Below are 14,339 nucleotides of genomic sequence, written 5' to 3' on the forward strand. Positions count from 1 at the left end.
TTCAGAGACTGTGCGAACAGAGGCGTGCTGTTATGTATTTGTGGGAGGATACACATACACGGGCAGGCAGTTGGATGGCAGACATGAAGTTGTCAAGTGTGCAGTGGTCGAAGGTACAAGACATGTGTCAAGTCCTTCAGTGTTTTGAGGAATGCAGACGGCTGGTTAGTGCAGACAACGCCATAATAAGCATGAGCATCCCTCCTAATGCGTCTGCTGATGCAAAGTTTGACGCACATAAAGGAGCAGGCGTCTGCAGCAGAGGAAGAGGAAAGCCTTGATGACAGTCAGCCATTGTCTGGTCAGGGCAGTGTACAGGACGAGGTAGCGGGCGAATAGGAGGAGGAGGACGAGGAGGATGATGGGGATGAGTATTTTTTTAATGAGGAAGCTTCTCCGGGGCCAATGGAAATTGGTGGCATGGCAAGGCCGGGTTCTGGTTTTTTGAGGGACATAAGTGACGTAGATTTGCCTGTAACTGCCCCTCAACCCAGCACAACCGCAGATTTGACAACTGGAACTTTGGCCCACATGGCGGATTATGCCTTACGTATCCTCAAAAGGGACCCACACATTATTAAAATAATGACCGATGATGATTACTGGTTGGCCTGCCTCCTTGATCCTCGCTATAAAGGCAAATTGCAAAATATTATGCCACATGAGAACCTAGAACAAATATTAGCAACCAAACAATCAACTCTTGTTGACCGTTTGATTCAGACATTCCCAGCACACAGCGCCGGTGATCGTTCTCACACGAGCTGCAGGGGGCAGCAGACCAGAGGTGTTAGAGGTGCACAAATCAGAAGTGGCGTTGGACAGAGGGGTTTTCTGACCAGGTTGTGGAGTGATTTTGCTATGAACGCAGACAGGACAGGTACTGCAGCATCAATTCAAAGTGACAGGAGACAACATTTGTCCAGTATGGTTACAAACTATTTTTCATCCCTTATCGATGTTCTCCCTCAACCGTCATTCCCATTTGATTACTGGGCATTCAAATTAGACACCTGGCCAGAATTGGCAGAATATGCATTGCAGGAGCTTGCTTGCCCAGCAGCTAGTGTGCTATCAGAAAGAGTATTCAGTGCTGCTGGTTCAATATTAACCGAAAAAAGGACTCGTCTGGCTACCCAAAATGTTGATGATCTAACCTTCATTAAAATGAACCACTCCTGGATTTCGAATTATTTTGCCCCACCTTTCCCAGCTGACACCTAGCTTTCCTATGAAAAGGTCTTGCTTGTGGACTGGTCTGACTGAGTTTTCCAATCTCGTAATTTGCAGCAGCTGTTTGTCCAGCATACGACATATTTACACCTCCCTAAATGGGCAAACTCCCCCCACGGGGCCGTGGTCTCGCCACTTGGTGCAAGCACCCGTGTGAGTGCCGTTTGTCTGAAGAGGTTGGTGTGCACGCTTTTGGTCGACGGCACTGCCACTGGGTCCCTCATAGTACAATAAAGTGTCTCTGGCGGTGGTGGCAAGCAACCAACGTCAGACACACCGTTGTAACATGAGGGGCCCTGGGCCTGTACCGCCGGCCACAAGACAGTCCCCCCCCAGCTCAAACAGTGCTCTACCACTTGCAAAATTATCTCTCACAGCTCCACCAATGTTTAGTCTATGCGCTGACATCCTTCAATGCCTGGCACTGACAATACCAATGTGTTGACATGTATAATGCTACTTAAAATAGTCAGGGGCAGTGTTCTATATTTACACTAGTAAATACTTAGCACCAAATTACTAGGTCTGAAACTCAGAAGAGGAGCCCACCCCTGTACCTAAGTATGTCACCCTTTTGTTTTTTGGTTTTGTTGTATTGCGAGACATTAACATCTATTTATTTTTTGGGAGTACTAACTGTCAGACACTCCTTACAATCGGCCTCCGCTGACAACACCAATGCTGTCTGTGTACCCCTGCAAGATTATTCCAAGTGCATAGAGCCTACTTTTGTTATGTTAGGCCTACTAAGTCTGTCTGCGGTCCATAATAGAAATTGTCCTTCACTGACCACACCACTGCTGCCCGTGTATCCCTGGAACCTATTTTAAAGTGCCAACAGCCTACTTTTCTTATGTTAGGCCTAGTAAGCCTGTCTGCGGTCCCTCCTTCCAATATTCCTCCACTGACCAGACCAATGCTGGCCGTTTACCCCTGGAACCTGTTTTAAATTGCATAGAGCATCCTTTTTTTAATTGTAGGCGTACTAAGTCTGTCTGCGGTCCATAATAGAAATTGTCCTTCACTGACCACACCACTGCTGCCCGTGTACCCCTGGAACCTATTTTAAAGTGCCTACAGCCTACTTTTCTTATGTTAGGCCTACTAAGCCTGTCTGCGGTCCCTCCTTCCAATAGTCCTCTACTGACCAGACCAATGCTGGCCGTGTACCCCTGGAACCTATTTTAAATTGCATAGAGCATCCTTTTTTTAATTGTAGGCGTACTAAGTCTGTCTACGGTCCATAATTGAAATTGTCCTCCACTGACCAGATCAATGCTGGCCGTGTACCCCTGGAACCTAGTTGAAAGTGCATAGAGCCTACTTTTTTTCTTTATTTTATATTTGTAAAGCCCAGATGAACTACGCTGTACCACGGTATGAGCTACCCAGTCGACACTTCTTTTGCGAGAAAAGCCATCCCAGCCCTCCACCAGCATGTAAAAGTCCGCATTGTCCATGCACTCAGGCAATCTAAGAGTAGAAAGGTGCACCTGACAACAGACGCATGGACCAGTAGGCATGTCCACGGAAGGTTACGTGTCCATTACACTGGGTTAATGTGGTGGATGCATGGTCCACAGGGGACAGCCTACTAAGTCTGTCTGCAGTCCCTAATTCAAATTGTCCTCCTCTGACCACACCAATGCTGCCTGTGTACCCCTGTAACCTTTTTTAAACTGCATTGAGCCAAATTTTTTGTTTAAGGCCTACTACCTGTGTCTGTCTGCGCCACTCAATACAGCTGTCCTCCTCTGAAAAAAGCTGAGCGTCAATTGTCTGGTTTTCAGCCTATAGGAATTTGAAAACTGCATTGGGGCTACTACTTCGGTAGGGCCTGCTAACGGTGTCTGCCGCTCCAAGGTGTTCTCCTGGTAGCATTTCCTGAGCTTCAATTTTCATGCTCACGTTGAAGAGTTTTTTAATTTAAAAACTGCAGTGGGCCTACTTGTTTGGTTGGGTTCTAGAAACGGTGTCTGCTGCTCCAAGGTGATCTCCAGGTTGCCTTTCCTTAGCTTCAATTTTGAGGCTCTCGTTAAATTTTGTAATATAACAATGCATTTGGCCTACTTGTTTTGTTGGCCCTACTAACGGTGTCTGCCGCTCCTTGCTGTTCTCCACTGAACAAGCCAGTGCCGCCTGTTTACTTCTGTTTCCAATTTTGAACTGCACTTAGCCTACTTACTGATTTGGGCCTACTCACTGTGTCAGCCTCTCATTACATTTGTCCTTCACTGAACAAAGCAATGCCCCCTGGTTAGTCCTGTTACCAATTTTGAACTGCATTTAGCCCACTTTATTCTTTGGGCCTATATCTTTGTTTCCTCCTCATCCTGCCCATTGCCCAGCCAGTGATAGATGAGTCTGCTGGTACATTGACCCATAACGCTACATTCCCCGTGCACGCTACACAGCCAGAATGTGACCCTGCTGAAAGTCAGGTTCCCCTTCCCGCATACCATACCACCTTACACGGGGACAAAGAGGAAGGTGCAGATGAAAGTGCAGGTTCCTTCATCAGGTGGGGGGGGGGGAATACTCATTGGCGATGTCACTGGCACAGGGCCCCTCATAGTACGCAAAAGTGTCGCTGCCGGTGGGAGGCGCCCCCACCGTGCAAACACACTGCCGTACTTTGAGGGGCCCTGTGCCAGTGCCAATGCCAACGAGTGGGCCCCCCCTGCTTGCTCAGGATCACAGCACTTGCAAAGTTTAAATACTTACCTCGCCCTGCTCCATTGCCATGACGTGGTCCAGATTTCCTGGGCCCACAAAATACTTGAACCAGCCCTACCCCCAACAACTTTAGCCAAATGACCCCCAATTTCCAATGCCTAACTATTATTATGAGGGAAATTAAGATTGACAAGCTTCATTAAAAAGAATGGATGGTTTTGCCATTAAAATGGGCACTCTAGGTGTTTTCCTGGCCCCCACTCACTGCCGACTATGCTGCCCCATTCACTTGCATTGGGTTTCGTGTTTCGGTCGATCCCGACTTTATGACATAATCGGCCGATTTCACTCGACCTGACTTTTTAGATAGTCGGGTTTTGCGAAACCCGACTCGACTCTAAAAAAGTCAAGGTCGCTCAACCCTAGTGGTTAGTGATAGAAGCTGGGATACAGATGTTGAAGTGGGGTTGTTAATGGGAATATTGAAGTTTCCCAGGATAAGGGTTGGAAGTTCTGAGGACATGAAGTGCGGCAGCCAGGCAGAGAAATGGTCCAGGAAGTGGGTGGGTGAGCCTGGGGGCCGGTATATGACCGCTACTCTGAGGGAGAGGGGACAAAAGAGCCTGATGGTGTGGACCTCAAAAGAAGGGAATGAGAGTGATGGAACAGCCTACTTTTTATATTTTAGGCCTACTCTGTCTGTCTGTGCCACTTATTACAGTTGTCCTCCGCTGAACCAAGCTATGCCGCCTGTGTACTCCTGTTACCTATTTGGAACTGCATTCAGCCAACTGTTTTATTTTAGGACTACTCAGTCTGTCTGAGCCACTAATTACACTTGTCCTCCTCCGCTTAACCACGCTATGCCACCTGTGTACTCCTCTTACCAACTTTGAACTGCAATTAGCCACCTTTTTTAATTGTGGGCCTACTCTGTCTGTCTGAGCCACTTATTACAGTTGTCCTCCGCTGAACAAAGCTATGCCTCCTGTGTACTCCACTTACCAATTTTGAACTGCATTTTACCAACTTACTTATTAAGGCCTACTAACTGTGTCTGCCTCCCATTACAGTTGTCCCCCACTTTACAAAGCTGAGCCTCAATTTTCATCCGATGTCAGATATTAAACTTCATTTGGCCTATTTCTTTGGTTGGGCCTACAAATGGTGTGTGCCGCAGCTTGGTGTTCTCCACTGAATAAAGCTGAGCTTCAATTTTCAGGCTTTCGGCCTATATCAGATATTAAACCGCATTTGGGCTACTGGTTAGGTTGGGCGTAGTAACGGTGTCTGCAGCTGCTTGGTGTTCTCCTCCACTTTACAAAGCTGAGCTTCAATCTTCAGGCTTTCGGCCTATATCAGATATTACACTGCATTAGAGCTACTGGTTTGGTTGGGCGCACTAATGATGTCTGTGGCTGTTTGTTGTTCTCCACTTTACAAAGCTGAGCTTCAATCTTCAGGCTTTCGGCTTATATCAGATATTACACTGCATTTGGGCTACTGGTTTGGTTGGGCATAGTAACGGTGTCTGCCGCTGCTTGGTGTTCTCCTCCACTTTACAAAGCTGAGCTTCAGGCTTTTGGCCTATATCAGATATTACACTGCATTTGGGCTACTGGTTTGGATGGGCATAGTAACGGTGTCTGCCGCTGCTTGGTGTTCTCCTTCAACTGTACAAAGCTGAGCTTCAATCTTCAGGCTTTCGGCCTATATCAGACATTACACTGCATTTGGCTTCTGGTTTGGTTGGGCGTACTAATGGTGTCAGCGGCTGCTTGCTTTTCTCAACTTTACAAAGCTGAGCTTCAATCTTCAGGCTTTCGGCCTATATCAGATATTACACTGCATTTGGGCTACTGGTTTGGTTGGGCGTAGTAACGGTGTCTGCCGCTGCTTGGTGTTCTCCTTCAACTGTACAAAGCTGAGCTTCAATCTTCAGGCTTTTGGCCTATATCAGATATTAAACTGCATTTGGGCTACTGGTTTGGTTGGGCGTACTAATGGTGTCTGCGGCTGCTTGCTTTTCTCCACTTTACAAAGCTGAGCTTCAATCTTCAGGCTTTCGGCCTATATCAGATATTACACTGCATTTGGGCTACTGGTTTGGTCGGGCGTAGTAACGGTGTCTGCCGCTGCTTGGTGTTCTCCTCCACTTAACAAAGCTGAGCTTCAATCTTCAGATTTTCGGCCTACATCAGATATTACACTGCATTTGGGCTACTGGTTTGGTTGGGCGTACTAATGGTGTCTGCGGCTGTTTGGTGTTCTCCTCCACTTTACAAAGCTGAGCTTCAGGCTTTTGGCCTATATCAGATATTACACTGCATTTGGGCTACTGGCTTTGTTGGGCGTACTAATGGTGTCTGCGGCTGCTTGCTTTTCTCAACTGTACAACGCTGAGCATCAATCTTCAGGCTTTCGGCCTATATCAGATATTAAACTGCATCTGGGCTACTTGTTTGGTTGGGCGTAGTAATGGTGTCTGCTGCTGCTTAATGTTCTCCTCCACTTTACAAAGCTGAGCTTCAATCTTCAGGCTTTCGGCCTATATCAGATATTACACTGCTTTTGGCCTACTGGTTTGGTTGGGCGTACTAACGGTGTCTGCGGCTGCTTGCTTTTCTTAACAGTACAAAGCTGAGCTTCAATTTTCAGGCTTTCGGCCTATATCAGATATTACACTGCATTTGGGCTACTGGTTTGGTTGGGCATAGTAACGGTGTCTGCCGCTGCTTGGTGTTCTCCTTCAACTGTACAAAGCTGAGCTTCAATCTTCAGGCTTTCGGCCTATATCAGACATTACACTGCATTTGGCTTCTGGTTTGGTTGGGCGTACTAATGGTGTCAGCGGCTGCTTGCTTTTCTCAACTTTACAAAGCTGAGCTTCAATCTTCAGGCTTTCGGCCTATATCAGATATTACACTGCATTTGGGCTACTGGTTTGGTTGGGCGTAGTAACGGTGTCTGCCGCTGCTTGGTGTTCTCCTTCAACTGTACAAAGCTGAGCTTCAATCTTCAGGCTTTCGGCCTATATCAGATATTAAACTGCATTTGGGCTACTGGTTTGGTTGGGCGTACTAATGGTGTCTGCGGCTGTTTGGTGTTCTTCTCCACTTTACAAAGCTGAGCTTCAGGCTTTTGGCCTATATCAGATATTACACTGCATTTGGGCTACTGGCTTTGTTGGGTGTACTAATGGTGTCTGCGGCTGCTTGCTTTTCTCAACTGTACAACGCTGAGCATCAATCTTCAGGCTTTCGGCCTATATCAGATATTAAACTGCATTTGGGCTACTTGTTTGGTTGGGTGTAGTAACGGTGTCTGCTGCTGCTTAATGTTCTCCTCCACTTTACAAAGCTGAGCTTCAATCTTCAGGCTTTCGGCCTATATCAGATATTACACTGCATTTTGGGCTACTGGTTTGGTTGAGCGTACTAATGGTGTCTGCGGCTGCTTGTTTTTCTCAACTGTACAAAGCTGAGCTTCAATCTTCAGGCTTTCGGCCTACATCAGATATTACACTGCTTTTGGCCTACTGGTTTGGTTGGGCGTACTATTGGTGTCTGCGGCTGCTTGCTTTTCTTAACTGTACAAAGCTGAGCTTCAATTTTCAGGCTTTCGGCCTATATCAGATATTAAACTGCATTTGGGCTACTGGTTTGGTTGGGCGTACTAATGGTGTCTGCGGCTGCTTGCTTTTCTGCACTTTACAAAGCTGAGCTTCAATCTTCAGGCTTTCGGCCTATATCAGATATTACACTGCATTTGGGCTACTGGTTTGGTTGGGTGTAGTAACGGTGTCTGCCGCTGCTTGGTGTTCTCCTCCACTTAACAAAGCTGAGCTTCAATCTTCAGGTTTTCGGCCTACATCAGATATTACACTGCATTTGGGCTACTGGTTTGGTTGGGCGTACTAATGGTGTCTGCGGCTGTTTGGTGTTCTCCTCCACTTTACAAAGCTGAGCTTCAGGCTTTTGGCCTATATCAGATATTACAATGCATTTGGGCTACTGGTTTGGTTGGGCATAGTAACGGTGTCTGCCGCTGCTTGGTGTTCTCCTTCAACTGTACAAAGCTGAGCTTCAATCTTCAGGCTTTCGGCCTATATCAGACATTACACTGCATTTGGCTTCTGGTTTGGTTGGGCGTACTAATGGTGTCAGCGGCTGCTTGCTTTTCTCAACTTTACAAAGCTGAGCTTCAATCTTCAGGCTTTCGGCCTATATCAGATATTACACTGCATTTGGGCTACTGGTTTGGTTGGGCGTACTAATGGTGTCTGCGGCTGTTTGGTGTTCTCCTCCACTTTACAAAGCTGAGCTTCAGGCTTTTGGCCTATATCAGATATTACACTGCATTTGGGCTACTGGTTTGGTTGGGCATAGTAACGGTGTCTGCCGCTGCTTGGTGTTCTCCTTCAACTGTACAAAGCTGAGCTTCAATCTTCAGGCTTTCGGCCTATATCAGATATTAAACTGCATTTGGGCTACTGGTTTGGTTGGGCGTACTAATGGTGTCTGCGGCTGCTTGCTTTTCTCCCCTTTACAAAGCTGAGCTTCAATCTTCAGGCTTTCGGCCTATATCAGATATTACACTGCATTTGGGCTACTGGTTTGGTTGGGCGTAGTAACGGTGTCTGCCGCTGCTTGGTGTTCTCCTCCACTTAACAAAGCTGAGCTTCAATCTTCAGGTTTTCGGCCTATATCAGATATTACACTGCATTTGGGCTACTGGTTTGGTTGAGCGTACTAATGGTGTCTGCGGCTGCTTGCTTTTCTCAACTGTACAAAGCTGAGCTTCAATCTTCAGGCTTTCGGCCTATATCAGATATTATACTGCTTTTGGCCTACTGGTTTGGTTGGGCGTACTAACGGTGTCTGCGGCTGCTTGCTTTTCTTAACTGTACAAAGCTGAGCTTCAATCTTCAGGCTTTCGGCCTATTTCAGATATTAAACTGCATTTGGGCTACTGATTTGGTTGTTCTTAGTAACGGTGTCGGCCGCTGCTTGGTGTTCTCCTTCAACTGTACAAAGCTGAGCTTCAATCTTCAGGCTTTCGGCCTATATCAGATATTACTCTGCATTTGGGCTACTGGTTTGGTTGGGCGTACTAATGGTGTCTGCGGCTGCTTGCTTTTCTCAACTGCACAAAGCTGAGCTTTAATCTTCAGGCTTTCGGCCTATATCAGATATTAAACTGCTTTTGGGCTACTGGTTTGGTTGGGCGTACTAATGGTGTCTGCGGCTGCTTGCTTTTCTCCACTTTACAAAGCTGAGCTTCAATCTTCAGGCTTTCAGCCTATATCAGATATTTCATTGCATTTGGGCTACTGGTTTGGTTGGGCGTACTAATGGTGTCTGCGGCTGCTTGCTTTTCTCAAATGTACAAAGCTGAGCTTCAATATTCAGGCATTTGGCCTTTATCAGATATTACACTGCATTTGGCCTACTGGGTTGGTTGGGCGTGCTAACGGTGTCTGTGGCTGCTTGCTTTTCTCAACTGTACAAAGCTGAGCTTCAATCTTCAGGCTTTCGGCCTATATCAGATATTAAACTGCATTTGGGCTACTTGTTTGGTTGGGCGTAGTAACGGTGTCTGTTGCTGCTTAATGTTCTCCTCCACTTTACAAAGCTGAGCTTCAATCTTCAGGCTTTCGGCCTATATCAGATATTACAGTGCATTTGGGCTACTGGTTTGGTTGGGCGTACTAATGGTGTCTGCGGCTGCTTGCTTTTCTCAACTGTACGAAGCTGAGCTTCAATCTTCAGGCTTTTGGCCTATATCAGATATTACACTGCTTTTGGCCTACTGGTTTGGTTGGGCGTACTAACGGTGTCTGCGGCTGCTTGCTTTTCTCAACTGTACAAAGCTGAGCTTCAATCTTCAGGCTTTCGGCCTATTTCAGATATTAAACTGCATTTGGGCTACTGATTTGGTTGTTCGTAGTAACGGTGTCTGCCGCTGCTTGGTGTTCTCCTTCAACTGTACAAAGCTGAGCTTCAATCTTCAGGCTTTTGGCCTATATCAGACATTACACTGCATTTGGGCTACTGGTTTGGTTGGGCGTAGTAACGGTGTCTGTTGCTGCTTAATGTTCTCCTCCACTTTACAAAGCTGAGCTTCAATCTTCAGGCTTTCGGCCTATTTCAGATATTAAACTGCATTTGGGCTACTGATTTGGTTGTTCGTAGTAACGGTGTCTGCCGCTGCTTGGTGTTCTCCTTCAACTGTACAAAGCTGAGCTTCAATCTTCAGGCTTTTGGCCTATATCAGATATTACACTGCTTTTGGCCTACTGGTTTGGTTGGGCGTACTAACGGTGTCTGCGGCTGCTTGCTTTTCTCAACTGTACAAAGCTGAGCTTCAATCTTCAGGCTTTCGGCCTATTTCAGATATTAAACTGCATTTGGGCTACTGATTTGGTTGTTCGTAGTAACGGTGTCTGCCGCTGCTTGGTGTTCTCCTTCAACTGTACAAAGCTGAGCTTCAATCTTCAGGCTTTTGGCCTGTATCAGATATTACACTGCATTTGGGCTACTGGTTTGGTTGGGCGTACTAATGGTGTCTGCGGCTGCTTGCTTTTCTCAACTGTACAAAGCTGAGCTTCAATCTCCAGGCTTTCGGCCTATATCAGATATTAAACTGCATTTGGGCTACTGGTTTGGTTGGGCGTAATAATGGTGTCTGCGGCTGCTTGCTTTTCTCCACTTTACAAAGCTGAGCTTCAATCTTCACGCTTTCAGCCTATATCAGATATAACACTGCATTTGGGCTACTGGGTTGGTTGGGCGTACTAATGGTGTCTGCAGCTGCTTGCTTTTCTCAACTGTACAAAGCTATGCTCAATCTTCAGGCTTTCGGCCTATATCAGATATTACACTGCATTTGGCCTACTAATTTGGTTGGGCGTACTAACGGTGTCTGCGGCTGCTTGCTTTTCTCAACTGTACAAAGCTGAGTTTCAATCTTCAGGCTTTCGGCCTATATCAGATATTAAACTGCATTTTGGCTACTGGTTTGGTTGGGCATACTATCGGTGTCTGCCGCTGCTTGGTGTTCTCCTCCACTTTACAAAGTTGAGCTTCAATCTTCAGGCTTTCGGCCTATATCAGATATTAAACTGCATTTGGGCTACTGGTTTGGGTGGGCATACTAACGGTGTCTGCCGCTGCTTGGTGTTCTCCTCCATTTTACAAAGCTGAGCTTCAATCTTCAGGCTTTCGGCCTATATCAGATATTAAACTGCATTTGGCCGACTTGTTTGGTTGGGCCTACTAACGGTGTCTGCCGCTGCTTGTTGTTCTCCTCCATTGAACAAAGCAGTGCCGCCTGTTTACTCCTGTTACCAATTTTGAACTTCATTTGGCCCATTTTATTACATGGGCCTACTAATTGTGTCTGCCACTCATTACAGTTTTTCGCCACTAAACAAAGCTATGCCGCCTGTTTAGTCCTTTTACCAATTTTGAACTGCATTTAGCCTACTTTATTCTTTGGGACTATATCTGTGTTTCCTCCTCATCCAGCCCATTGGCCAGCCACTGCTACATGAGTCTGCTGGTACATTGACCCAGACCACTACATTCCCATTGCACTCTACACAGCCAGAATCTGACCCTGCTGAAAGTCAGGTTCCCCTTCCCGCATACTATACCACCTTACATGGGGACAAAAAGGAAGGTGCAGATGAAAGTGCAGGTTCCTTCATCAGGTGGGGGGCATACTCGTTGGCGACATCACTGGCACAGGGCCCCTCATAGTACGCAAAAGTGTCTCTGCCGGTGGGAGGCGCCCCCGACATCAAACACACCGCCGTACTTTGAGGGGCCCTGTGCCAGTGCCAATGCGAACAAGTGGGCCCCCCCTGCTTGCTCGGGATCACAGCACTTGCAAAGTTTTAATACTTACCTCTCCATGCTCCACCGCCATGACGTAGTCCGTGTTTCCTGGGCCCACGAAAAACTTGAACAAGCCCTACCCACCACAACTTTAGCCAAATAACCCCCAATTTTCAATGCCTAACTATTATTATAAGGTACATTAAGATTTACAAACTTAAGTGACAAGAATTGATGTTTTTGACATTACAATGGGCACTGTAGGTGTTTTCCTGTCCTCCACTCACTGCCGACTTTGATTCCCCATTGACTTACATTGGGTTTCGTGTTTCGGTCGATCCACGACTTTTCGTAATAATCGGCAGATTTCACCCGACCCAACTTTTGACAAAGTCAGGTTTCGCGAAACCCGACTTGATCCTAAAAAAGTAAAAGTCACTCAACTCTAGTGATCACTCCTTTTTAGATGCAGACTAACAATCAGATCTAATTTGATGTAGGAGTTAGTTTTGGGGTATGAAAATTTACAGGGTGATTCCATAATTTTTTCCTCAGAATTGAATGATTCCACAATTTTCCCCCTATGCTTGGTTAAAAAAAAAGTAACCATTACTGACTACCACATTTTTTGTTCTTAATTTCTTTTAGTGTTCCTTAAAGCCAGAGAGTTGCCATTTGAAATGACTTTAGTTTTGTGCCATGTCTGTGATCTGCTTTTTTTAAGCAAAATTAAACAACTGAATGAACATCCTCCAAGGCCGATGATTCCATAATTTTTGCCGGGGTTTGTATTAGGCTATGAGCCCACGTTGCAGAAATGCTGCGAAAATGTCCGCAGCATTTCCGCAACTCCCTGCCTCAGGTAAAACTCATGCGGAATGCGCATTCGTTTTCCCGCAAAGCACAAGCATTTTGCAAGCCTTTTTAGCTTGCAGAATGCTTTCGCTTTTCCAAGCGATTTGAACCATCAATCGGAAAAGTGATGGACAGGTTGGTCACACTTGTCAAGCATAGTGCTTGAAAAGTGCGACCAACTTTTTACCATTGATGCAGCCTATCCAGATTCAATAGTAAAAGATAGAATGTTAAAAACTATAAAAAAAAATGAAAAATATGGTTATTCTCACCTTCCTCAGCAGTGCTCCCGGTAAGTTCCGTTCCCAGGGATGCTTTGCGAGAAGGATCTTTGTGACGTCACAGTTGAGTGACCACGACGTCATCTGTTATGACCTGGTGGTCAGGACTATAATGGACCTGGTGGTTAAGAGCACACAGAATGACCTGATAGTCACTGATAATTAAGGACGAGCTCTGGGACGTGGGAACTCTGCTGACCGCAATCCCTAATCCTATAACACACACTAGAAATAGCCGTGGATTGCGCCTAACGCTCCCTATGCAACTCGGCACAGCCTAAGGAACTAGCTAGCCCTGAAGATAGAAAAATAAAGCCTACCTTGCCTCAGAGAAATTCCCCAAAGGAAAAGGCAGCCCCCCACATATAATGACTGTGAGTAAAGATGAAAATACAAACACAGAGATGAAATAGATTTAGCAAAGCGAGGCCCGACTTACTGAACAGACTGAGGATAGGAAAGGTTGCTTTGCGGTCAGCACAAAATCCTACAAAAAGACCACGCAGAGGGCGCAAAAAAACCCTCCGCACCGACTCACGGTGCGGAGGCGCTCCCTCTGTGTCCCAGAGCTTCCAGCTAGCAAGGCAATAATAAAAATAGCAAGCTGGACAGAAAAATAGCAAACCAAAGAAAAACAAACAGGAACTTAGCTTCTGATGGGAAGACAGGTCACAAGAACGATCCAGGAGTGAACTAGACCAATACTGGAACATTGACAGGTGGCATGGAGCAAAGATCTAAGTGGAGTTAAATAGAGCAGCCCACTAATGACTTAGCCTCGTCACCTGTGGAAGGAAACTCAGAAACACCCAGAGGAAGTCCATGGACAGAACCAGCCGAAGTACCATTAATGACCACAGGAGGGAGCCCGACAACAGAATTCACAACAGTCATCTCAGGTTATTCGCGCAATGCATCCCTGGGAACGGAAGCCGCCGTGTGCACCGCTGAGAGCCGGGAGGACTCCGGGGACCAACAGAAGGTAAATATATCCCTATTTTTTATTTTAACTCTTTTTTTTGTTACAGGAATATGGTACCCAGGGCCTGGAGGAGACTCTCCTCTCCTCCAGACCCTGGGTACTCTCTGCACATGAAGTGCTCACTTTACTCATGGTGGGCAAAGCCACATGCGTAACGTGAGCATTTCAATGCAATCCTATGGTGGCGAAATTGCAGTAATTCCGCAGAAATAATGAACATGCTGAGGATTTTACCGCTATGCGATTCCGCAGCGGGAAAATCCGCAGCGTGGGCACAGCAACTGCGGAATCCCATAGGGTTGCATGGGAATGCGTTTTTAAGCGTTTCCCCTGCTACAAAAATGCGGCGAAAATGTATAAAAAAAGCAAAGTGGGCACACAGCCAAAGAATAATTGGACAAATAGGAATAAAATGAAAATAATTTAGCACCAGGAGAAAACACAGCTCTAAATTATTTAGCAAAAAATACT

This window comes from Ranitomeya imitator, chromosome 3 (assembly GCF_032444005.1).
Source record: "Ranitomeya imitator isolate aRanImi1 chromosome 3, aRanImi1.pri, whole genome shotgun sequence".
Lineage (NCBI taxonomy): Eukaryota > Metazoa > Chordata > Amphibia > Anura > Dendrobatidae > Ranitomeya > Ranitomeya imitator.